This window comes from Canis lupus, chromosome 30 (genome assembly GCF_048164855.1).
Source record: "Canis lupus baileyi chromosome 30, mCanLup2.hap1, whole genome shotgun sequence".
Classification (NCBI taxonomy): domain Eukaryota; kingdom Metazoa; phylum Chordata; class Mammalia; order Carnivora; family Canidae; genus Canis; species Canis lupus.
In genome coordinates this window covers 8,741,713-8,766,295 of record NC_132867.1, presented here as the reverse complement: position 1 = coordinate 8,766,295, position 24,583 = coordinate 8,741,713, and the positions used below count along the sequence as shown (strand labels likewise).

The 24,583-nt window shown below is 33.2% G+C and overlaps 1 long non-coding RNA gene across 3 annotated transcripts in view; it reads right to left on the bottom strand.

Moving 5' to 3' along the window:
• The window catches only part of LOC140621837 (uncharacterized), a 31,592-nt gene extending 22,407 nt beyond the window's left edge, over positions 1-9,185 (bottom strand). The window contains exon 1 of one of the 3 annotated variants that reach the window (XR_012021562.1): positions 9,114-9,185. This is a non-coding gene — a long non-coding RNA (uncharacterized lncRNA). The remainder of the gene's footprint in view (positions 1-9,113) is intronic. The other 2 variants (XR_012021561.1, XR_012021563.1) reach the window with 2 other exon arrangements.
• Between the last annotated feature and the right edge of the window lie 15,398 nt (positions 9,186-24,583).

The window sequence follows — 24,583 nt, the reverse complement described above, 5'->3', positions numbered from 1 at the left end:
GGGAATCCCCTTGCTGTTGGTGGGAATGTGAACTTGTTCAGCCACTCTGGAAAACTGTGTGGAGGTTCCTCAAAGAGTTAAAAATAAATTTGCCCTACGACCCTGCAATTGCCCTGCTGGGGATTTACCCCAAAGATACAGATGCAATGAAATGCCAGGACATCTGGCCTTAAACCAATGTTTATAACACCAATGTCCACAATAGCCAAACTCTGGAAGGAGCCTCGGTGTCCATGGAAAGATGAGTGGATAAAGAAGATGTGGTTTATGTATACACTGGAATATTACTCAGCCATTAGAAACGACAAATACCCACCATTTGCTTCAATGTGGATGGAACTGGAGGGTATTATGCTAAGTGAAATAAGTCAATCAGAGAAGGACAAACATTATATGGTCTCATTCATTTGGGGAATATTAAAAAATAGTGAAAGAGAACAAAGGGGAAAGGAGAAAAAATGAGTGGGAGATATCAGAAAGGGAAACAGACCATGAGAGACTCCTAACTCTAGGAAACAAACTAGGGGTGGTAGAAAGGGGGTTGGCGGGGGGTGGGGGTGACTGGGTGATGGGCACTGAGGGGCCACTTGATGGGATGAGCACTGGGTGTTATTATATATGTTGGCAAATTGAGCACCAATAAAAAATAAATTTATAAAAAAATAAAAAATAAAACCAAAGTTAAAAACAACACAGAAGCATGCAAAAATATAAATCTCTCTGATAAAGACATGAACATATACAAAATCTGTAATATTATAATGGTGGTGCTCAAATCACATTTTTAAAAGAGTTATTTATTTGAGAGAGAGATAGAGAGAGAGAGAGACTGCACTGGGCATGAATGGGGGCAGCAGCAGAGAATTCTAAGCAGACACCCCACTGAGCATGGAGCCTGACACAGTCCTTGATCTCAAAACCCTGAGATCATGACCTGAGTGAGCCTAAATCAAGAGTTGGTCGCTTATCCAACTGCCACTCAGTTTCTCCTATCAGCTCATTTTAAATTCAGTTATAGAATTTAAAAGTTCAAAGCACACAGTCAACTGTTAATTAATATAAAATATAAAAAGAGGTGATATGTGGCATCAATGAAAATGTAGGGGGAGATATAAAGGGTAGAATATTTTTTACTGTGATTGAATGCAAAAATTTACAATAATTAGTATGTTACTGAAAAAATATTTTAGTTAATCCCCATGGTAACCACAGAGAAAATATCTATTGAAGATTTACAAAAGAAAAGGAGAAAAAATAATCAAAGCATGTAAACACACAAAATGTCAGTGAAACACAAGGCATCAAGAAAGGAAAATGACTAAATCAGTAGAAGACATATAGGACATAATTAACAAAATGTCAATAGTAATTGCTTCCCTATTAGTAATTACCTTAAATATAGAAGGATTAAATCTCCCATTAAGAAGATATATATTATGAATGGATTTTAAAAAATGATATCTGGGACACCTGGGTGGATCAGCATTTGAGCATCTGCCTTCAGCTCAGGTCATAATTCTGGGGTCCTGGGATTGAGTCCCACATTAGGTTCCCTGCATGGAGCCTGCTTCTCCCTCTGTCATGTGTCTCTGCGTCTCTCTCTGTCTCCCATGAGTAAATAAATAAAATAATTTTATAAATAAAATAATTTTAAAAAATGAGATCCAACTCTACAGTATCTACCAAAGACTTATTTTAAATATAAGGATATACATACACTGATAGTAAAGGGATGGAAAAATAAACTCCATGCAAGTGATGACCAAAAGAGAATAGAGGAAGGGGGAAAGAGAATAGGGGTGGCTATAGTTATATCAGACCAGATACACTTTTATACTTTATACTTTTATACTTTAAATCAAATACTGTCACAGGAGACAAGAATACTATATAATGATAAAAACATCAACTCACTAGGAAGCTATAATAATTTTATAAATACATAAATACATAAATACATAAATTCATGTATATTCATATATATATATAGCAAACTTGATAGGATAGAAGGAAGAAATCATAATATAAAAGTAGTAGGAGATTTCAATGCTGCACTTTCAGTGATGGATAGTTAATCCAGACAGATGATCAAAAGAACTCAAACACTCTAGACCAATAGATACATACAGAACACTCTACCCAGCAGCAGTAGAATGCACATTCTTCTCAGGAGCATATAGAACATTCTCCAGGATAATTATATGTTAGGCTATAAAATAAGTCTTTACAAATTTAGGAAGATTTAAATCATACAAAGCATCCTTTTTGACCACAATGAAATGGAGCTAAAAATCAATAGCAAAATGGACACTGGAAAAATCACAAATATGTGGAAATTAAACAGTACATGCTTAAACAAACAGCAGATCACAGAGGAAGTCACAAGGGAAAGTAGAAAATACCTTGAGACAAATGAAAATGAAAATACAACATCAAAACTTATGTGGTACAACAAAAACAATAAGAAGAGGGAAATTCACAGTTGCAAATGCCTACATTATTAAAGACAAAAATTTCAACTCAACAGCCTTGACTTTACACCATAAGAAGCTAGACGAATAAAATAAACTCAAAGTTAACAGACAAAAGAAAATAATAAAAATTGGAGCAGAACTTGAGATACAAAAACAGAAAAACAAAAACAAAAACAAAATAATACCCGACAAAAGTGGTTTATTCTTTGAAAAATGTAATAAAGATGAGAAATCCTTAACTAGACAAAGAATAAAGATAAAAGACAGGTCTCCTTGGTGACTTAGTTAAGCATCTGTCTTCAGCTCAGGTTATAATCTGGGTTCTGGGATCAAGCTTAGAATCAGTCTCTCTGCTTAGTGAGGAGGCCCTTTGCCACTCCCCACTGCTTTTGCTCTCTCAAATAAAATCCTTAAGAAAAGAGAGAGAGAAAGGACTCAATAAAAAATAGAAATGGAAGCATAGAAGAGGAGAAATTATAATAGATATCATAGAAATTAAAAAGAATAATAGATAAATGTGAACAATTACCCACCAACAAATTAGATAACATACCAAAAAACGAATAAATTTCTAGAAGCACAAAACCTACTAATACTGCATCTTGAAGAAATAAAAAATCTAAGCCGACTCACAACTATAAAGACTGAATTTGTAATCAAAAATAAAAATTCTCCCCCAAAAACCCTTGGGCCAGGCATCTTAACTGAAAGAATTCTACCAAACATTTAAAGAATTAACACCAATCTTCTTCAGATTCCTCCCCTCAAAATTTAAGAATAATGAATACTTCTAAAAACCTTTTTTATTGGGTTAGCATTACCTTGATGCCAAAACCTGACAGATGTTACAAGTAAACCAAAGACTGATATCCCTGATGAATTCTCAAACAAAATTCTCAACAAAATATAAGCAAACCAAATTTAATAACACTTAAAAGGATTATATATATATATCTTGCCCTAAAGGAGTTTATTGCTTGGAATGCAAGGATATTTTAACATATGAAAACCAATCAATATAATGCACACATTAACAGAATGAAGAATAAAAAACACATGATTATCTCAATGAACAGAAATAGCATTTGAAAAAAAATCAATCTTTCATTTAAAAAACCCTCTAATAAAGAAGGAAATTCATTAAACATAATATTGATCATCTACAAAAAGCCCACAACTAACATCACGTTGAATGGTAAAAAACTGAAAACTTTCTCTGTGAGATCAAGTACAAGATAAGGATGCCCATCGCTACTTGACTTTCAGCACTTCTCGACATAGTATTGGAAGTCCTAGATGGAGCAGTTAAAGAAAAAGAAATGAAAAACATTCAAATTAATAGAGGTAATGACATTCTCTATCCATAAATGATATGATCTAGAAAACCCTAAAGGTTGCACCAACAATTATTAGAACCTCTAAGCAAATTCAGAGAAGTCGTAAGATATAAAATCACACACAAGTCAGTCGCATTTCTATATACTAACAACGAATAATTTTTAAAAAGCAATTAAAACAATCCAATTGACAATAGGATCAAAAAGAATAAAATGCATAGGAATAAACTTAACCAAGGAGGATTTCTTGGTTATGACACCAAAAGCACATTCAATAAGAGCAGACAGACAAATGAGACTGAATCAAATTTTAAAACCTCCATGCTACAAAGGAACCAATCAACAGAATGAAAAGATAACCTATGAAATGGAAAAGAAAAATATTTGCAAACTACAAATGTAAAGGGACTTATTTCCAAAATATATAAACATCTCTCAAACTTAACAGCAAAAACAAAAACTATCCAATTAAAAATTAGCAAAACCTTGAATAGAAATTTTGCCAGAGATACACAAAGCATATGAAAACTTGCTCAACATCATTAGTCATCAGGGAAATGCAAATAAAAGCCAAAATGAGATACTATCTTATTGCTAAAATATTTTTTGTAGCTACAAAGAGCAAACCTTTGTTGTGGCTTTTTTGGTCTGTGCTTATTGGCGTATCTAGATTGCTGGCTTCTTCAGCCCCCATTCTGGGAGACACGAAGCAAAAATAAAATGTTGGAAACTCAAAAAAAAAAAAAAAAAAAAAAAAAAACAAAAACAGAAAACAGAAAACCCTACTGTTCTTTGTGTTCTGGAATAGGTGCAATTTGCAGAGTTTTTAGTTTATTTAGTGTGAGAAATAAAAAAAAATAGTCTAAACTGGCTTCTCAGAAGTGGAAGTCCATTCTTATATCATTTTATACTACTTCCTTACACTTGCCAGAATAATCCTTCCTAGAATAATATCTCCATGACCTAGTCATCTTTCTGTCTCAGGTACCTTGTGCTTACTTTTCAGTAAGTATCAATAAAGGGTATGTTTCTTTAATGAATTTGTAATATGAGTTTCTATCTTGGTTCTATAACTGACCAGCTGTGATTTTGCATAAATAATTTCTTTTCTTATTCTCAGATTTTTATATCTGTAGACTGTCTTTCCAACTCTAGCACCTTGAAAGAGCAACTTTAAAAGTATATTAATTCTGAATACATCATGCTACAATAGCTAATGCCATTCCTTTAAAATTTCTTTGCTTAAAATTCTAAACATCATATAGATTTGTGTTATTACTAAATTGTATTATAAAATGCTATGCACATATCCTCTTTGATAAACATTAGTTTCTTAAACACTTTCTTTTTTTCTTCTTTAGGTTTTATTTATTTATTCATGAGAGACACAGACACAGAGAGAGGCAGACACAGGCAGAGGGAGAAGCAGGCTCCATGCAGGGAGCTGGATGCAGGATTTGATCCTGGGTCTCCAGGATCACACCCTGGGCTGAAGGTGGCGTTAAACCGCCGAGCCACTGGGGCTGCCCCTCTTAAACGCTTCTTAAACACGGAATTAATGATACCTAAGCAGGCATATTATATGATAACTATGCAAAAAGGTTTCTGCCTTGGAATTTTTTTAATGCTTCAATGTTGTATTAGTGACATTATTATTATCACATGTTCCTTCTTATTAATTTTGAGAACATCAATGTTTCTTGAGATTTTTACTATGGATTTAATGAATATATATCTCTTTAAGCTTTTTTATGGTGTCATTTTTTAACATCATTTCCAAAAGGAATAATGGATAAATATTATCCTTGGCCTCCATTTATGAATAGGAATCACATGAATTGCTTCCTAGGATATGTTTCATTATTTGCATCTACTTATTTGTATTTCACTTCATCTGCTCTATAGACATCTGAATGGCTTAATTAACCATCTTCACCCTTGACATTCGAAGAGAGCACGGCCCATTGTTCATATTATTCCTTGTTATCAAAATACCAGGGTCTTGAATGTTTAATACCAGCTGTCATGAATGCTGAATAAGTCTAACAGGTGTAACTAATTTTCTTAAGTTATGAATAATATCCTTTACTTTCTCAATCACTTCACTTTTCTAGAACATTGTCTACTGTGACCTCAAATACGAGAAACTTAAATATGAAATTGATCACTATTTTTTAAAACACTGAGAAATATATTAAGACTTTTTAAAAAAGACATTAATTTTTATTAGAATCAGAATCAGTGATGATAAATATTATATCAAATGTTTCTAAATATTTTGTATTATCCATGTGAAAGGAACTGTAAGTTAAAGACTAATTCCATAAGTCTCCCAAATAACAGTCGTATCTTAAAATAACAAAGTCTTGCACGATTTTATAAGTGGATTGCATATAGTGAAAAAACTTTATAAAATGTAGGTTATAACCAATCAAATGTATAATATCACATATTAGTTCCTTTTTTAAGATTTTATTAATTTATTTGAGAAAGAGAACAAGAGTGAGAAGGAGAAGCAGAGGGAGAAGGAGATACAGACTCTCCGCCAAGAAAGGCTCTTGATGTAAGCCTCAATCCCAAGACCCCAAGAACATGGCCTGAGCTGAAGGCAGATGCTTAACTGACTGAGCCACCCAGGCTCTCTTATGACATATTATTTCTATAGAATGTTAATGACCCACATTTAGCTACATGCTTTTTATTTTTGCTTATAATAAGTAATATGCTATTTTGGCCATATTTCTTGATTCAAATTTATTTATTAACATGGCAGAAAAAGTCTAAGGAACAATGCATATATTTCTAATTCTGTCTCTATCATCTATATCCATATTTATATAAACCTGCAATTATAAATGATTAATAAAGAGGCATTAAATTTGTTTCCAAAAAATTGTTTTGATCAATTTGTTGTAGGTGTGGTGGTCAGATATAAATCATTTTGTTACCTTCTTGCAGCAGAGAAATTTTGTTGGAATGTAAAGGTAATAGGGTTGAGGATATAATGCAGATGTGGACTCAGTCCATTAGTATTATTTAGACTTTTTAATTCTTCTAGCAATAACCTAGCAATAACTTAGTATAGAAATAAATCTTTCACATCACATATTATGGGTGCATTTGCTATGACAATATTGTATCAGTTGTTTATTAAGAACTGTCACGTGAAACATAACATATTAGTAGAAGAGTAATTACGCATTTTGAGAGCACCTTGTCTTCCATTTTTATTGTTCCTTGTAAGACTTACTTGAAGCACTATCTTGTTACTTCTGGGAATATTTTAAGGTATAGAGAAAATGTTTATTTTTGCAGTTCATTTATGCCTACAATCATTTTAAAAAGATGTAATACCAAAATGCATCTAGACACAATTAACTATCTAAGTATTGTTTTGTAAAATCCATTATGTGAAAATAGTCTGACAGTTGTCTTCATTTATCCTCCGAAGATATCACCTATGGCAAAATCATGTTTTGAACAACAATAACAAAAATATCCTTAATTGAAATACAATTATTTTGTTCTAATTACACATCAAAGAGTATTCTAAAACAATTTATCCAAATAATATTGCTGATTTTCATTTCCACAGATTATTGATCTAAATGTGGACTATATGAATGTTTTGGGCTATTTTCAGGCCTCATAAGAAAGTTTGTTATTACACTTACCAAAGTTACAGAAATGCTTTGTAAAAGATAACTCTTTTTTCCTAAACATCAATTATTCTGATAGGATGTAATGACTAATGGAATGATCAGAAAAGCATGCATTAAAGCAACAAAAAGCCTGAAAATCCCAGTCATGAATAATCATATACAAAAGAGACTGAAAGAGAATAATTTATATACCATTTCATAAAGGGTTACATAAAATAGAAAGTCTGAAAATTTATATTTATGATATGCTTTCTTGTTAACAATGGCCCTATCCTACCATTTGCTTCTTTCTAATAATATAATCCTATTGAGCACTATTTGTCAGGATCTTCATCTTACAGACAGCTGAGATTTGGAAATGTAAGATGACCATCTTACAGGCAACTTTTGAAAAAGGGAAGTACTGTTTACCTAAATCTTCTTTGAATCTCTTCTTCCTTCAATTTTGTACCTATATTTTACTACATGAATGCATGCAATTTGAATTCAGATCTCACCATAATTCTGAATATTTTATTTAAAAGACTTCTGAATATAGGGATAAATGAAGTTGTAAATTTTTTACTTTATGAAATTTTGCTAAATAATATATTATCCAGTGTCCTGAAATATTTTTTTAAATATAAATGTTCCGTGGTTATGTTATTTTAGAAGTATTTTGGCAAACAAGGGATTTTATTACAGCAGCTGCAGATTGAAAAATATGGCTTTATTACACATAGTACATTTACATGCATATATGGTGAAAAAAATTGTTTGATTTACTTACTGAGATTTTATCTACAAATACTTCCAGACAAATGGTTTGTGTTTGGGACTTTTTTGGTTGTTGTTAAGATAAAGTGTTCAGAATTTTCCATCTTTATTTTTTTAGGATTTTTTTAAAGATTCTTTTTTCCATAGTATTTCAATTTGCCAAGGCTCCCTACTGAGAGAATAACTCCCAATTGTTCGTGATACCCTCTGTTCATAGAAACAAGCCCCTTGCTGTTCAAGTCTAATCTTTGAACAGTGGGGAAAAATAAGTTAACTGTAATTGATTTGTGGTCATCAGCTAGAGCCTTTCAACCAGAAAAATCAACTGAAATTGCTAGTAGCTTTGAAGATTGTCATATCTGTGTTCCTAGTAACCCCATTAAATCCCAAGTTTTTTGCCTATTCTTTCTCAAGTGTTCACTCTTCAAATTTGAATGGCCCAGTGTTCCTGTCTAGAATTGCATGCTGGGTAATTGGTCACCAAATTAAATAAAAGAAGAATTTCTGCCTTTTTTTTCTAAATTTATAGATGTACACTATTAGGCAGGCTTTAAGTATTTCCTCCCTGATTTTATCCCTATTGACATTTCTTAAGTAACCAGAGTAAGATTTACACTATCTTTTCCTTCTGAGAGGATGATTAATTTGAGGCATTTAAATTGCATTTCTGAACAAAATTCTAACTTACCTATAATGTGGTTAGTTCAGTATTTCACTACTTATATTTTGCATTTACTATATAAACTTTTAGGATTTTTTTTTGAAATATTTAATCTCTTTTATAGATGAAAAGCTTTAAAATTGGTGAAAAATCAAGGCTTCAGTAAGTTAAAATAGTTGCCGAAAGTTACAGTGCTAACAAGTGACAGAGATAAGATACAAACCTTATGACAGAGAATCTGCTATTCCTCTCAGTATCCCATACTGCCTTTCTGTATAAATTATGTAGACAATGGATTTTAAGCTCTGTTTAGAATACTACATGAGTCAGAATGTTCCTGAAGAGAATCTTTTTTTTTTTTTTGACTAAAGTGAAACTCAATAATTGATTCATTACTGATAGGAAATAACTCAAATTTTGTTTTAAGGCCTAGAATGGGACAAACTTGTAAAAATGCCATACATCAAAATGTTTGAAACTCAGTACAAAACAGGAAAAATAAAGACAACTTAGAATCTTAAAATTCTAAGATTCTAGTAGATCATTGCAGAAAAATAAAAGAAATAACTTTTTGAAGTCTTGGAAACTTAAAAATCCATATGATTGTAGATTTTTTTAAATGAATACTAATTATTCAGTAAATCTCTTTAACAAGGTTAATAAATGTAATACTTCTCAGTAATATTTCTGGTTTATCTATTGTTTTTGTTATAGTTATTTCACTCACATTTAAATATGCATTTCCACTATTAATTTCCTTAAGCCCTTTCTAGAAGTAGGTGTAGTGTAAACAGATGACTGAACCTAAATTTGTTAGACTCCCAAAGCCGGGTCTAAGTGCCTCCAGGACCTAAAATGTGGGCTGGCACAATAATAATGCTTAATAATATTTTTGGAAAGAAGAAAGTAAGTAATGAAGTAAGAAATGGAAGTACAAAGAAAAGAAAATTGAGAAGCAGTATAACAGTTTATAGTAGGGTTTTTTTTAAGATTTTATTTATTTATTTGACAGAGAAAGAGACAGCATGAGCAGGGAGAGGGGCAGAGCGAGAGAGAAACAGGAATGCGGGACTTGATCCTGGGACCCAATCATCATGACCTGAGTCGAAGACAGATGTTCAACTGACTAAGCCCCCCAGGTGTTCCTATAATAGTTTTCTATCCTTCACAACAAATTACCACAACATTAGTTGTTTAAAATAACATATTTATTATTTCACAATCCTTGAGTAAGGTCTCTGAGCACCTAATAGCTGAACCATTTGCTCAGAATCTCATGAAGATGCAGTAAAAGATGTTGGCCACACTGCATTCCTATCTGGAGGCTAAACTTTGGAAGAATCCACCTGCAAATTCATTCAGGCTATTGACAGAATAACCTTCCTGGCTCTCAACTTGAAGCTGCTCTCACATCTTGCTGGTTGTACACAGTGCCTTCCATGTTTTTAACTTACATCATTATTACTCACAAACTCATTTCAAGATGAAAATGGAGCCCAGCTGATACATTGTTTATAGCCTCATGAGATCTCAGGAAAATACTAAGGTTAGCCGTGCCCAGACTCCTGATTCACAGCTACTGGAAACAAAAAATATGAATGAAGAAGCTTTGAAAGCTGGAGAAGTGTCATATCAATATGTTGTTATAGATCATGATGAAGAGCGCGGATTTTATTCTAGGTGTTATTCTTAATCGAAGGCAAGAGACATCTCTTCTCTGTTCCTTCAGTCTCCCTCCAGCTATGCTCTGATAAAGGAAGAAGATTAGGTAGGAACAAAGATGTGGACCTCTATATGTCTTTCCCTTCTTACCCCAGATGCTTTAGGTGCCTGAGACTCAAGAATTTTCTGCCCAAGTAGCTCTACGTTGGTTTTAAAGGCCTACTCAGTTTCATTCTCCAGAAGGCATACTGCATAAACAATGCATTCACTTGAGTCTCAAAGTGTGGCTATTTTCAAGGGGTATAGACATAGCTAGAATGTAAAAGTTGGAATGACCAAATTCATGCAGGGGCTATACCTTGAGATCTTAGGCAAGGTAATGGAATGTGGGAGAAGCAGGGCAGAATTTCAGTGAGACTCTTTGTGCCTGGGGGCCCCATGTGGGACCATATATAGTATAGAATTCTGAGGAAGGTACAAGTTCCAAATTCAAAGCTGTATGATGACATATTGTCAAGGCAGGCAGACAACATATTTTATTTAACATTTTATTATTATTGCATATAACTTAAAATATTCAAACAAATTTCAATATATGGTATATATGCTACCATATCTAATCTTATCTTGGACCCTATCAGTATTCATGACGGTCTTGGTAACACTTATGAGTAGGGAGTGACAATATCTGATTTCTTTAAGAACACACAGGCTGCCATGTGGTGAATGAATTTTAGGGAATTATAAGTAGGAGTAGAGTTACCCATTAGAGGCTATAATAGCAGTTCAAGGGGAGCTGGTAATAGCTCGAAGTAGGTAGGGAAGAGGGAAGCTGAGAAGGGGGCACCTTTGTTACTGCTTTGAAAGGAGACATAATCAAATTTGTTGATGAATTAGATAAGGATGGCTAGGGAAAGTGAGATATAAAACATGATTAGTAGTTCTATGGGTTGAACAGTTCATTTAATCATAATGAGTTTAGTCTCATCTGCTACCTCTTGGAGCTTGTGTAAGAGAAAACTTTGAGGTCGCCTGGAGAAAGGGATATTACTCAGTAATATCTAACTTTTTTACAAATCCAATCATTTAATCTCTACATATCACCTTTTCTAAACATCAGTTTATGTCACGTGTCCTCTTACCCTTGATTGATATATTTAAAATTTTTTTTGTGTCCATTTATTTGAGAAATGCATAGTGTCCTATTATCAAATGCTGAAAGCCAGGGAGAAGCATTTATTTCCACACATTTGAATTGTATTTGGTTTAAAGATATGTAAGTAGATTTATATAACACCTGTGAGGATTTGATACTGTCTGCAGAAATGAAAGACCCACAATAAGAAATGTCAGACTTGTCAAAAAAAATAGGCCTCTCCAGGCATAGAAAAGCAATATTTTTGCAACAGTTCACGTATGTTAAATAACTGATTGCCCTAACCATTAGGCCAATTTGACATATTTCTTAATTCACTGTATTTTACATGAGAAGGTAAAAATGTGTATCAATATCAAAATAACGTGAATAGATTTTGTGCTAGAGAATTGTTTTACTTTACATACAATCTATGCATTTCTATCTTATAAATACAATACTAAAAGCCAGGTTTTATAGTACATTGAATTTTAGTTTCCTTTGTATCTTTTGTCAGTTATATGTAATACCAAATATACAGATGAATATAAAAATAATTGAGAGTTGTACAACTATTATAAGAGTGTTTCAAGATTTCTGGATGATAAATAATATGTTATAATAAATATGCATGTGATAATATTATCTTAATTTGCATGTAGATGTTTTGACATATTGGTAGTTTTGCAGGTTGGGACTAGATGATAATAAAATTTTAAAAGTCAGGGAGAAAGAAGAAGCTTTAGAATTGTCAGGACAAATTATTAAATTAAATCTTGGATGGAAATTGAGTCTCCTTTTGGCCATTAAGTTGATCTATTTAGAGAAAAGACCTATAAATACATACACAGGAGTCGCAGTGAGATACTCTACACTGACCATAAAGAATTAGTAGTTATTACATAAACAATTAATTGCACACTTACTTGGAATATTACTCAGCTGAAGGTATCAGGATTCAGTAGAGAACAGTGGGGAAAACCAACCACTTAACATTTGGCATTAAAGAATGTAGTACATGAAGGAGACTTGGCAGGAACTTCAGACTGAGAACAAAATGAGATAGTACAGAAATAGCAGAGGTTCCTTCTCCCCTACCCCCACCCCTTAAAGAGGGAGTATCCAACAGTATTAAAATTTAAAAATGAGATCAAGTAACTTAAAAGTAATATATATATATATATATATATATATATATATATATATATATTTCAATTTGTCAGATGGATATCAGTGTCTGAGCAGCTAGATGATATTGGTGCTAATAGTTTCTGAAGAGTGATTGGGTAAATCCAGCTCACAGTGGTTTAAAGTCAAGATAAGTGGTTGAGAAAGGATGACATCAAATGGAGACCAATATTTCAGGTATTTATCAATGAGACCCAGAAAAGAGTGAGAGTAGTGATAGCTCTCAGCCTGATTTGTGTGCAAATTGCTTTACCTCATCTGTTGTGTCCCTTACTGACTGAATAATTAGCTAAACAATCTTTACTCATCTGCAAAATGGTCCTAATAATATAATCTGAGAGGATGTTTATGTTTACTAGTAGGCAATTTGATGGTGAACATTAGATGAAATGTGCCGATTGAAAACAACTTACGTTGAACTAGTCAATTTGACATTTATTACTGTAACTTAATACTTAATACTTAAAAAATATTTAAGATAGAATGGGCATCACAATTTTCCATTAAATGTATTATTATTTACATATAGTATATGTAATATAGTGATGTATAGTGATGGTATAATAATTTCCACTGATTTTATAGAATTTTGCATTTTTAAAAAAATCTCATGAATTAACTCCTTAATACATCTTTAATAAACTGTATATGAACAAAGGAATACCCTTTAATGAGCAGAGGGTTGATTAGAGTGTCTCTTTCTTTCTTTCTTTCTTTCTTTCTTTCTTTCTTTCTTTCTTTCTTTCTTTCTTTCTTCTCTTTCTTTTCTTCTTTCTTTCTTTCTTCTTTCTTTCTTTCTTTCTTTCTTTCTTTCTTTCTTTCTCTTTCTTTCTTTCTTTCTTTCTTTCTTTCTTTCTTTCTTTCTTTCTTTCTTCTCTTTCTTTCTTTTCTTTCTTTCTTTCTTTCTTTCTTTCTTTCTCTTTCTTTCTTTTCTTTCCCTTTTTTCCCTTTCTTGCATTTTTTCTTTCTCTGTAGATATTCTAAGTCTACTTTTTTTAAGATACATGAAAAAGAGTAACATTTCACAGAGACAAAGAAAATCTTTAAAAATGGTGGCATATATAACCAAATGATATGTCCCATGGTTAATATGCAAATTTAATCTTAATTGCTCTAATATATTAGATTAGACTGTCGTAGAAAAATGAGGTTAAGAGATAAATTTAAATAAATGTACCCAGGGATGCCTGGGTGGCACAGCGGTCGAGCATCTGCCTTTGGCTCCCCAGATCCTGGGATCAGGTCCCACATCAGGCTGTTCGTGGGGAACCTGCTTCTCTTTCTGCCTGTGTCTCTGCCTCTCTCTTTCGGTGTCTCTCATGAATAAATAAATAAATAGAATCTTTAAAAAAAATAAGCGTATTCAAGCAGACCAAAGGTATTACATTTTTTCCAGCATGTTTCTGCTCTTCTAGGTATGCTTCTCTTAGAATTGTAGCTTACTGAATTACTCTCACAACATTTTTAGTTCTCCACTAAGGAATAGAGATTTTGACCCTTTTTTTTTTTTAATGTTTTATTTACTTATTCATGATAGACAGAGAGAGAGAGAGAGGCAGAGACACAGGCGGAGGGAGAAGCAGGCTCCATGCAGGGAGCCCGACGTGGGACTCCATCCCAGGTCTCCAGGATCACGCCCTGGGCTGAAGGCGACGCTAAACTGCTGAGCCACCCAGGGATACCCGCGATTTAGATCCTATTACTAATTGATTATACATTTCTGGGATGCCTGGGTGGCTCAGCAGTTAAGCATCTGTCTGCCTTTGGCTCAGGGTGTGATCCTGGGGTCCTGGTGGGATTGAATCCCACATTGGGTTCCCTGCATGGATCCTGCTTCTCCCTCTGCCTGTGTCTCTGCCTCTCTCTCTTTCTCTGTGTTTGTGTCTTTCATGAATAAATAAATAAAATCTTAAAAAAAAATAAATCCACACATTTCAAGCTAGAAAGCAAGTCTACTGCATGCTTAGAACATCATGTTAGTGAAAGTGTAATTACCTTGGATATCATGAAGTAATTTGGTCACATTGTTGGGCATACTTGAGAATTCATTAATAAATTCCTACAATAGTTTCTGTGTGTCATGATTTAAACAATCAATTGCATGTCACATTTGCTGTTCTATTAAAGTTAAACAAAAAGAGTATCAGAGTATATTTACTAGATTCTAGACATCTTATTATACAACTGTTAGTTATAAACATATATGCTTGGCTTATAATATTGATTTTTATAAAATTGTGTTTAATCACTTTGGATCTATTTTTTCATTTAATTTTTGTAAGATTTATAGAATAATTTATACATGTGTAAGTAAATTTACATAAAATTTTCATCTGTGAAAATATTCCATAAATTCTTAGTTTGCCTAAAAGAATTGCTTAGTTTTATTGAGTAGACAGACATTTACACAGTTGTTTTGAAATGCATTATACTAATGGATATAATGCTCATTTCCATGATGGGGGAATCAAAGAAACAAACAAAAAGTAGAATGACAGATACAGTTGACATTATTAATAATGACATTGCTCCAAGCAAAATCATTTTGAAATGCTACAAAATGAACTTTAGGACTACAATAAAAAGGGCATCAATATTTAGAAAATGGTTGATTTAGACTAACACCCTTTAAACTTAAAAAAAAAAAAAAACTTAAAAGAACACTGGCCAATGTCTTTGGATTAAATTATACTCATCTTCAGAAATAGAAGCTTAACTTTATAAAAGACAAGATATGATGAAATGTAATAGATATAAGACTGCACTACCTCCTCAAATTTTATGTTTTTCAAGGTTTTTCAGATTTTTAAAATATTTTTAAATATTTTATTTATTCATCTGGTAAAGAGATAAAGCAAGAGAGAGAGAGCACAAGCAGTGAACAGGGGCAGAGGCAGAAGGAGAAACAGACTCCCCACTGAGCAAGGAGCCCAATGCGGGGCTAAATCCCCGGACTCTGGGATCATGATCTGAGCTTGAAGTCAGATGCTTAGCTGACTGAGCCACCCAGGTGTCATTCAAATTTTTATTTTAACACCAGTTAACATATAGTGTATAATTAGTTTTGGGAGTGGAATTTAGTGATTCATCACTTATATCCAACACTCAGTGCTCATCACAAGTGCCCTCCATATTACTCATTATCTATTTATCCCTTGTTCCCACCCACTTTTCCTCCAGCAATTGTTTGTTCTCTGTGGTTAAGAATATCTTTTTATGGTTTATATTCCTCTCCCTCTTTTGTTTTCTTTCCCTTATTCCATCTGTTTTGTTTCTTAAATTCCACATGAGAGAAATTCATGGTAATATGGCATTTGTCTTTTTCTGACTGACTTATTTCAATTAGCATAATACATTCTAGCTCCATCCACATAATTGTAAATAGCAAAATATTATTATTTTTATGGCTGAGTAATATTCCATCACATGTGTATATCACCTCTTCTTTATTCATCATCTAATGGACATTTGGGCTCTCTCCATCATTTGGCTATTGTTGATAATGCATAAACATCAGAATGCATGCATGCGTCCCTTCAAATCAATATTTTTGTATCCTATGGGTTAATACCTAGTAGTGCAATTGTTGAGTCTAGGGTAGTTCTAATTTCAACTTTTTGAGGAATCTCCATACTTTATGTCACAGTGGTTGTACCCATTTACATTCCTATCAACAGTGTAAAACGGCATACATATTTAGAGACTAATACATCATCTGTGAAAATTTACTCTGATTTGTTTTCTAATATTTTGTTGTTGCTATTGCTCTATTCCTTTCAAATCAAATCCACTCCTTTTGATAGTTTTTTCCCAGCATTATGTAATTTTATATTAATATTTAGAATTTTATGAATTTTGTTTTATAATGATAATAGTTCCTTAAAACCTTTAAAGGTGATATTGCGTGTATTTATGTTTTACTTAAAATTAAACCAAACCACACTTAACTTTCTTATTAGGATCTATATTTGAACATCACAAGTTGTCATCTAGCATCTAACAAAAATGGTAAAGTTTAGATGCTAATAATACAAACATTTCGGCTTCCTTTAATTTTGATCAACACCAGATAATTAGTTTAGTGACTGTAATGTGTGAGTATTGGCGACATTTAAATCAATGAATCATTGATTACTATACTGAATATTAGAAATGAATACTCATTGAAATTGAATATTCATAATATGTGGATTGACTGAATGTTTAAGAAAGTGTTCAAATTTGCATGAATGTGAAATCAAAGTCTAGCCAAGACTATACCCTGTGCCTTTAGGAATGATAACTAAACCTTACTTCCTAAAATACCCTGTGTCAAGTCTAGGCTTTTGTTTGAAAGACTTCTTCTCAGTGTTACCTATAAGATCAATAGTCCCCTGTCTCTGACCTATTAGTGCATTTTTTTTTTGCATACCCTTCATGAAAGGTGTGTTTGAAACTCCTGAAAGGGAGGAGGAGAAGGAGGAAAGGAGGAGAGGAGAAGGGAGGAAGGAAGAAAAGAAGGAAGGAAGGAAAGAAGGAAGGTACTGCATTGTACTTACAGAATATAATGTGTGAATTATTTTGTACCTTCCTTAAAAAAAACAGCTATTTCTTTGTTAAATATTCTTATAAGATGGTAGCAGATTTGGCTGAGTAATGTTCTGTTGAATAGATAGTAAAATTTCTAGGTGATAAACTTAGATGTCTAGCTGAGCAGACTTCTAAGCAAGTGTTAAAAGCTGAAGCCTGATTTATCTTTTCTGCTTGTATTAAAATGACAGAGGACAGAAATAATGTGAAGAAGAAATTGTTAAGCAAAAAGAAACTAGAACTAGAAATTTGAAAATTTACAGCCTAACTATATTGGAAAAAAAAAATAGCAGAGTATGCTTCAAGGAGAATGCCAAGGGTGGTGAGACAAAAGTTTGCTAAAGAGATTTGGTTTGTGACTTGTGGATTGAATTGACTATTTTAGTTGAAATGCTGCCAGCTTGGATTGAAGGGGAGACCAAGATGGGATAAAATGAAGGAAGACAGTGGCAGGTACTACTTTGACATCTGGGGAATAGGGCAATGATAGTCCAGTTGCTGAGAACTATAATTCTCCTCTCAGCTACCTAGAGCAACACAACCATTTTCCCTTGCATGGCTTAGACAAAGTTTAAGAGAAAATTAATCAACTTACATAAAGTTAGAAGAAATTATGCAGAACTTAACAAAGAGGAAGGTAAAAATGAGAAACATAAAAGAGTAATTAAGAGATGGGAAGGAGAAAACTGTATGTTTTGTTCAAAACATTTTGGGAGTTCAGAAAATTAAGAGAGATAGAAAAGACAGGAAGAGTCAAATACAGAGACTGTAACACAGGAAATATTAGAAGCTATAATGACTGTTAATAAATATCCCCTAGAAACAGTAAATATATGGCTTAACATCAACAGACATTGACACTTAAAAACAATTTTAATGATATTTTTACATCCTTAAAATTATATACAGGATATGTGCATGTGTAGGAAATGGGAAAATAGAATTAAATTACTCTAAGTATTTTATTTTTTAAGAAAAATGAAAATGTAAATTTTAAAATTTGATTTTTTATATATATATATATATATATGATTTTATTTATTCATGAGAGACACAGAGAGGGAGAGAGAGAGAGAGGCAGAGACACAGGCAGAGGGAGAAGCAGGCTCCATGCATGGAGCCCAACGTGGGACTCGATCTCAGGACTCCAGGATCCCGCCCTGGGCCGAAGGCGGTGCTAAACCACTGAGCCACCGGGGCTCCCCGGATTAAATATATATCTAAAATGATTAGCAAAAGTAAAAATGGCAAGAATAATTTCAATCTAATGAGACATTGTTCTATCAGTTACTATTTTGTATAGTATTAACTCAAAATTAGATAACTTAAAAACAGTAATTATTAGTTCTCATAATATCTGTGGCTAAAGAATTGAAGTGGCTTAGTTGGGCCATTCTGACTCAGGGTCTGTCATGAGGTTGCAGCACAATAATAATATGGTGCTTGAATTATCTCAAAGATTTTTACATTTGGTAATTGGGATGGGAATACAGAATGAACAGCTCAGAGCTGGAACATCTGTAGCTCTTCAGGAATCTCCTTTTTTCCTTGTTATCTAGCCAGGATGGATAAAGTGGCCAGAACTCTCACTTTTAAAACATGTGTTCTTCTATGGTCAACTAATCTTCAATAAAGCAGGAAAGAATACCCACTGGAAAAAAAGAGTCTCTTCAACAAATGGTGTTGGGAAAACTGGACAACAACATGCAGAAGAATAAAACTGGACCGCTTAAATCATACAGAAAAATAAATTAAAAATGGATGAAAGACCTAAATGTAAGACATGAACCCATAAAAATCCTTGAAGAGAACACAGGGAATCATATCTTTGACATTGGCTCTAGCAACATTTTTCTAGATATGTCTCCTGAGGCAAGGGAAACAAAAGCAAAAATAAACTATTGGGACTTCATCAAGATAAAAAGCTTTTGCACAGCAAAGGAAATAATCAACAAAACAAAAAGACAACCTAAGGAATGGGAGAAGATATTTGCAAATGACATATCAGATAAAGGCCTAGTATCCAAAATCTATAAAGAACTTACCGAACTCAACAACCAAAAAACATAAAATCAAATCAAGAAAAGGGGAGAAGACATGAACAGACATTTCTCAAAGAATAATACAAATGGCCAACAGATACATGAAAAATGCCCAACATCACTCATCATCAGGGAAATAAAAATCAAAACCACAATGAGATTTTATTTATTAAATATATCTCACACCAGTCAGAATAGCTAAAATTAATGACTCAGGAAACAACAGATGTTGGTGAAGCTGTGGAGAAATGGGAACCCTCTTACACTCTTGATGGGAATGTAAACTGGTGCAGCCACTATAGAAAACAATATGCAATTTCCTCAGAAAGTTAAAAAAGAACTACCTTATGACCCAGCAATTGCACCTATTTATCAAAAGGATAAAAAATACTGATTTGAAGGGGCACATGCATCCTAATATTTATAACAGCAATATTCACAACTGCCAAAATGTGGAAAGAGGAAAAAAAATATGGAAAGAGCCCAGATGTTCAATGATGGTTGAATGGATAAAGAAGATGATTGAAAGGAATATTACTCAGCCATGAAAGAATGAAATATTGTCATTTGCAACAATGTGGATAGAACTAAAGTGTATTATGCAGAGTGAAATAAGTCAATCAGAGAAAGACAAATACCATAAGATTTCACTCATATGTAGAATTTAAGAAACAAAACCAATGAACATATGGGAAGGGAAGGAAAAATAAAGTAAAATAAAAACAGAGAGAGAGAGAGAGATAAGCCATAAGACACCCTTAACTCTAGGGAACAAAAGTTTGCAGAATAGGTTTCCTAGGTCTAAGAGTTGCAAGAAAAAGATGTTGGTGAAAGGATTCAAACTTCCAATTATAAACAAATAAGTTCTGGGGATCTAACATACAGCATGGTAATTATGGTTAATAATACTATATTATGTACCCCAGAGTTGTTAAGAGAGTAGATCTTAAATGTTCTCAGAAAAATCAAATGGTAATTATGTGATGCGATGATGAAGGTATTAACTAATGTTATGGTGGTAGTCACTTTTTAACATATGTGTATTAAATAAATGCTTTGTACACCTTAAAAATATATATAAAATAAAACGTGTTCTGAGAGAAATCTAGGTGAAATTCATATTTCTATCACATCACCTTCCACCACATTCTGTTGATTAAACACACACATTCCACTGAAGTTGAAGGGGAAGGAATATCACTTTCAAAGGAGGGTGTCCCAATTTTTAAAATACTCCTTTGATATTTATTTTCTCTATGCTGGTGCCTTCAAAAGTTGGCTGGTACCTTCCCTAAAAAATATTCTACTTTTTAAGGAAGTTTAGAATCACAGCAACCATTGTTGAGCAGAAGGTACAGAGATTTCCCATATGCCTCTGATTTCCCTCACATCAATATCTCTACCACAGTGGCACATTTGTTATAATTGATGAACCTATTTTGACACATTATTATCACTTAAAGTCTGTAGCTTACATTAGGGTTCACTCTAGGTATTGTTCATTCTATGGATTTGCACAAATGTGTAATGGCATGTATCCACTATTATAGTATCATACAGAGTAGTTTTGCTACCCTAAAAATCTATGCTCTTCCAGTTCATTTCCCCCCTCCTGTAACTCCTGAAAAAAATATAAGTAATAATATTACTTATTGTAAGCAATAAGGTAATATTACCTCCGTAGTTTTGAATTTTCAGAATGCTATATAGTTGGAATCATATATTATGTAGTCTTTTCATATTTCATTCTTTAACTTAGCAATTGCATTTAAGGTTCTTCCTTGCCTTTTCATGGTTTAATAGCTCATTTCTTTTTAGTGTTGAGTAATATGTCACTGGCTGGATGTACCACAGTTTATTTGTCCGTTCACCTATTGAAGGGCATCTTGATTGCCTCACGTTGTAGCAAATAAGAATAAAGCTGCAATAGATCTCTATGGGCAGGTTTTTTTGTGTAGACATATATTTTCAAGTCCTTTGGGAAAATACTAAAGAGCAAGATTTCTGGATTGTATGATAAAAATATATTTAAATTTGTATGAAACCACCAAACTATCTTCTAAAATGGCTATCCCATTTTGTATTCCCACTGGAAATGAATGAGAGTTCCTGTTATAACACGTCCTCACCAGCATTCAATATTGTCAGGGTCCTGGATTTTTGTTCTTCTAATAGGCACATAGTAGTAGTTCATTGTTGTAACTTGCATTTCTCTGATGACATATGGATGTGGATCATCTTTTCACATATTTATTTTCCATGTGTAAATCATCATTGGTGAAATGTCTATTAAGGTCTTTAGTCCATTTTTAATCTGATTGTTTTATTTTGAGGTTTAAAGAGGTTTTTAAAATATTTTCGATAAAAATCTCCAGTTAGGTATGCCTTTTGTGAACATTTTTTCATTCTCTTGACAGTGTCTTTTATAGAGGAGAAATTTTTAATGTTAATAAAGTCTAACTTATCTTTCTTTTTTTTTTTTTTTTTTCCTTCATGGATCATGCCTTTGGTATTATATCCAAAAAGTCACCATAACACCCAAGGACATTTAGATTTTCTCCTATGTTACCTTTTAGGAGTTTTATAGTCATCAATTTTACACTTAGGTTTTTTTTTTAAGATTTTATTTATTTATTTATAAGAGACACAGAAAGAGAGGCAGAGATGAAGGCAGAGGGAGAAGCAGGCTCCATGCAGGGAGCCAAGTACTCAGCCTTAGTTATTTTGTACATATATATAATATATATGTACATATATATAATCCAGATACAATTGAAATCTCAAAAATGTCACTAGTATATATTAGGTATGTTTTAATTTCAGTAATTTTGTTTGAAGAGTATTTTTTAAGTTTAAATGTTTATATATATATATATATATTATAAATTTATTTTTTATTGGTGTTCAATTTGTCAACATATAGAATAACACCCAGTGCTCATCCCGTCAAGTGCCCCCCTCAGTGCCCCTCACCCAGTCACCCCCACCCCCCGCCCTCCTCCCCTTCCACCACCTCTAGTTCGTCTCCCAGAGTTAGGAGGAGTCTTTATGTTCTGTCTCCCTTTCTGATATTTCCTACCCATTTTTTCTCCCTTCCCTTCTATTCCCTTTCACTATTATTTATATTCCCCAAATGAATGAGAACATATAATGTTTGTCCTTCTCCGACTGGCTTACTTCACTCAGCATAATACCCTCCAGTCACCTCGGGTCTATAACACCAGTCCATAATACCCTCCCTCACGTCGAAGCAAATGGTGGGTATTTGTCGTTTCTAATGGCTGAGTAACATTCCATTGTATACATAAACCCGCACATCTTCTTTATCTATTCATCTTTCGATATTTATTTATTTATTCACGAGAGACACAGAGAGAGAAGCAGAGACATTAGGCAGAGGGAGAAGCAGGCTCCTCGCAGGAAGCCTGAGGTAGGACTGGATCCCAGATCCCAGGATCAGGCACTGAGCCGAAGGCAGACACTCAACCACTGAACCACTCAGGCTTCCCATCGAAGAGTTTTCACAATTAAAAAAAAAAAAGCTTTTTTTCCTCTGTCCTTCAAAAATATATTTTTAATCCTCTAGGTTTTAAAATATTGTATCTCCTATGAGCCTTTCATGAGCTATGCCACATCACAGATTAATCAATACCTGTTTTATTTTTTACACCAATCACATTTTTCATTATTGGAAAATTTCTCAAAAATATATTTGAGTTTCTACAGGGAGGGGACATGTATAAAATTATATATATATATATATAATTTTAGTCTATATATAGACTATATAATATATATATAGTTGAGATTATATATTGAGATTATATATTTGAGATATATATATAGATATATATATCTCAATCATATAGATAGATAGATAGATAGATAGATAGATATATGATCCTGTAAGTAGAGGATTTTTTGACTCAGATTTTTAAATAACTTTTTGATTGCTTAGTGATCCATAGGAAATAAGAATATCAGCATCTCTGGGTGGCTCACCGGTTTGGTGCCTGCCTCCGGCCCAGGGCTTGATCCTGAAGTCCTGGGATCGAGTCCCACATCGGGCTTCCTACATGGAGCCTCCTCCTCCTCTGCCTGTGTCTCTGCCTCTGTCTCTCTGTGTGTCTCTCATGAATAAATAAATAAAATCTTAAAAAAAAAAGAAAATAAGAATATCACTATTAGGACATTTTTAGGTTATTCTATTGCATCATAATAAAGCATCTTTAGAAGATTTATTAAAGAAGTTGAAATCTTACATAGAAAAAGGAATAAAGGTATGCCTGGGTGGCTCAGTGGTTGAGCATCCACCTTCAGACAGGGCGTGATCCAGGAGTTCTGGGATCGAGTTCCCACATCACGCTCCTTGTAGGGAGACTGCTTATGTCTCTGCCTCTTTCTCTCTGTGTCTAATGAGTGAATTAAAAAAAAGAAGAAGGGGAAAAAATTTTAGAGGTAACATTTTTATTGGAAGATTTTTCAACTTTAAGGGACAATAAATATTACTTCTAATAGTCTTCTCATTCGTTTTTCATGTTCTTGGCCTTTAGCTTTCTGTCCCCTAAATTAAGTTGTATTTTTTTTCATTCTCTTCAATACTTTTCCCCTAGATAGATGGTTAAGCCTGAATCTCTTGAACCATGAGTTTTTTTTGGTTTCTATACATTTCTCCTCTTCTAGAGTTTATGCCATCTTCTCTTCCCAAGAGAATAGCTAAGGGTCATAACTGACATAGGTATATGTTATTTTAAAACAATCACAATAAGACAGACCCTGAATGAATAGAGAAAGTGTATGTTTTCTTCAAGGTCCTTTATATAATTTCAAGGAGAAAACAGTTCAAAATTACATAGGAAGGAAAATAGGAAAGGAAATTTATGAGCTAAATTAGCATGAGACCAATTAGATTATTCAATATGCCTGGAACTTCCACAGAGAATTTGAGATTTGAGATTAAATCATCCATGGAGCCAATGACTCTTTAGAAATAAGCCAATTACATTATTCACTGAATGTGTTGATGACCTAAGAATTTTTTATGCTCTTACACTAATGAAATTGCAGTACTATGTTATATTCTGAAGCTAGCTTCAT